The 2,574-nt window shown below is 27.9% G+C and overlaps 1 long non-coding RNA gene across 1 annotated transcript; it reads left to right on the plus strand.

The window, feature by feature from the left end:
* Nucleotides 1-242: 242 nt before the first annotated feature.
* Nucleotides 243-869, plus strand: LOC110035424. The gene is made up of 3 exons (XR_002295141.1): nt 243-365; nt 467-634; nt 732-869. It is a non-coding gene; the product is annotated as an uncharacterized LOC110035424 (long non-coding RNA).
* The last annotated feature ends 1,705 nt before the right edge of the window (nt 870-2,574 follow it).

Consider the following 2,574-nt stretch of genomic DNA (forward strand, 5'->3'; position numbering starts at 1 on the left):
TCACCCGTGTTATTCTCGTATTAGCTGATTTGTATCAAACCAAATCCTATATATATCTGAAGCAGACTAATAACAGCAAATTCCATATACTATTCAATGTTTCTAATTATATACCAATACACACTAAAATGATGTAATTTCTATTTTTGTCATTAATTATTAACAAATATTAATGACCATTTATTACATGTAAAATGTTATGCTGGCAGATAATTGGGAGAGCATTAGGAGGCAAGACAGGAAGAGCAGCCAAAGGATGGGATATAGGGGTGACTTCCATTGATCCCTCTTCTAACTTGAGCAAGTTTTTCTCTCCACTCGAAGCCCCCTCTCAACTTTCCGTGATTGAGTGCCACCGCGACGAGGTTAAATAAACTAGAGAATTTATAGATCGAGTAATATGGACGAATATGTTTATATCTGGTAGTTAAAATTGAGTCTGAAATGTTTGAATCATGTTGTTCAGGTGTGGGAGTTGCCGCCGTCCGTCGAAGTATTAGCTCGATCAGATAGGACGGAAATTGAGATGTTCAAATTCGACGATCATATCATGGGAATTCAAGGTCATCCCGAGTACACCAAAGATATCCTTTTGCACCTCATCGATCGCCTTCTTGATCTCAATCTCATTCAGGTGAATTTTTGCTCTTTAATCAATCAATATGACATATTATATATTTATATATATATTTTTTATTTATATGAGAGTAAATTTGGATAATTTGATGCAGAGAGAGCATGCTGAAAATGTGAAGAAGGAATTGAATGAGAGAGAGCCAGATAGGGAAGCTTGGGAGAAGCTGTGCAGAGGGTTCTTGAAAGGGAAGTTAGAGATGAACCAATGAACAAAGTTGTAATTTAGGAGAAGTTGGAGGTTAGAAGTATTTGTAGTATTTATATAATGGAAATTATATTATTTAATGAATATTGTAATTATGTTTGTGTTGTTATTTATTGTTAAAGATTGTATGGGAATCAGAAGAATTCGTTGTTTGTGAGTTAAGCTTCATGTACTAACAAGCTAAGCTCAAACTAACCCGAACTCTACTCATTAGTTTATGAGTCGGCTTATTTTTGAAAAACAACAATTGTTCGATGATAATTGAACTCTCTTATGTATAAATGCATCACTTTCCTTTTGTTTTGGCGAGCCCAAATACTTCTAGTATGTCTTCCCAAACGGTGATAAGCGGAAACAACACGAGGATCTACTCTTCTCCCTCTTCATAAGCATTGACAATATAAAAATCCTACAAGTTTCAAAACAATCAAAAAGGTAATGTTCAAATTAATTTGACATCATGTAATACAACCATATCATACTACAAGATTATTTTTAGATTAATTTGACATCATAATATAATGATGTTGTGATGCATGGTTGATTCCAAAAATTATGCAAAAAATCATAATAATTTATAAATATAATGCATTTAATTTGTGTGTCAGAGAGTGTAATTTTGCCCGAACATTTAATACATAAATAACAACATCAAGATTTAATCAATAGCTTTTACGGCAATAGATTTAAGTATCTGTTTGAGATAGCTGCTATTTATGAAACAGTAAAAAAAATAAGATGATGTTATAAAAATATGTGGTGGCTATTATAATTTTTTTTTTTTGAAAAAATTGGACCGTAACTAGAAAGCTGCTACCGCACCTAATTAGGATCGGTGGAAAATGCTAATTTCAACAGCAAATTTTTGAAAAAGCTGTTAAGATATAGTTTATCTAAACCTGTAAATCTGTCACAAACAGACTCTTAAAGCAGAATTAAACAGATTTATTTTTTTATTTAATCTTGGTAACAAATTATTTTAATTTATTTTTATTTAAATTAAATTTATTAATTAAATTGATTAATAAATAATAATTAATTCATATATTATCAATTTAATAATAATTAGATTAATTTACATTTAATTATTTAATAATTAATTAATAAATAAAAGTGCATTTTAAAATTTTAAAATGTTTAATAAATTTCTTAAATAATCTTAATCAATATAATTAATAACAATTAATTAATATTGTGTTAATGTTAATTTATTGTTTAACAAGTAATTTTGTTTAATAATTTTTTTCTTAATAATCAATTAGTTTAGTGAATAATTAAATATTAATTAGTATAATTAATAATAAAATTTAATGGATTTTAATTAAATTTAATAATTAATTTTTATTATATTAATAAAATAATCACAAAGTTTAATTATAACTTTTTGCCATAACAAACATAACAACATTTTAAATCTTGACATAAGTACATAAACAAATTTACATGATTTAATTAGATATATTTAATTCCTTGACAAACAATTTTTAAAATTTAATATTTCTAAAGTTTATTAAATCTAAATTCACTAAATCTACTTAAACACAACTAATCGCGTAATGAGAGAAAAAAAACTCGTCTGAGGTAGCGGCGGTGTTTTCAAAACGTCGTCCTACTGTTTGGAAACTGTATTTGAACAGTTTATCCGAAAATGTGATTTATAAATAAACGACTTATTCGAATAAACACAAACTGCCCCCAAACACGACTTATTCGAATAAACATAAGCTGCCCCC

This window comes from Phalaenopsis equestris, unplaced genomic scaffold (genome assembly GCF_001263595.1).
Source record: "Phalaenopsis equestris unplaced genomic scaffold, ASM126359v1 Scaffold197674, whole genome shotgun sequence".
In the NCBI taxonomy this organism is placed as follows: Eukaryota; Viridiplantae; Streptophyta; class Magnoliopsida; order Asparagales; family Orchidaceae; genus Phalaenopsis; species Phalaenopsis equestris.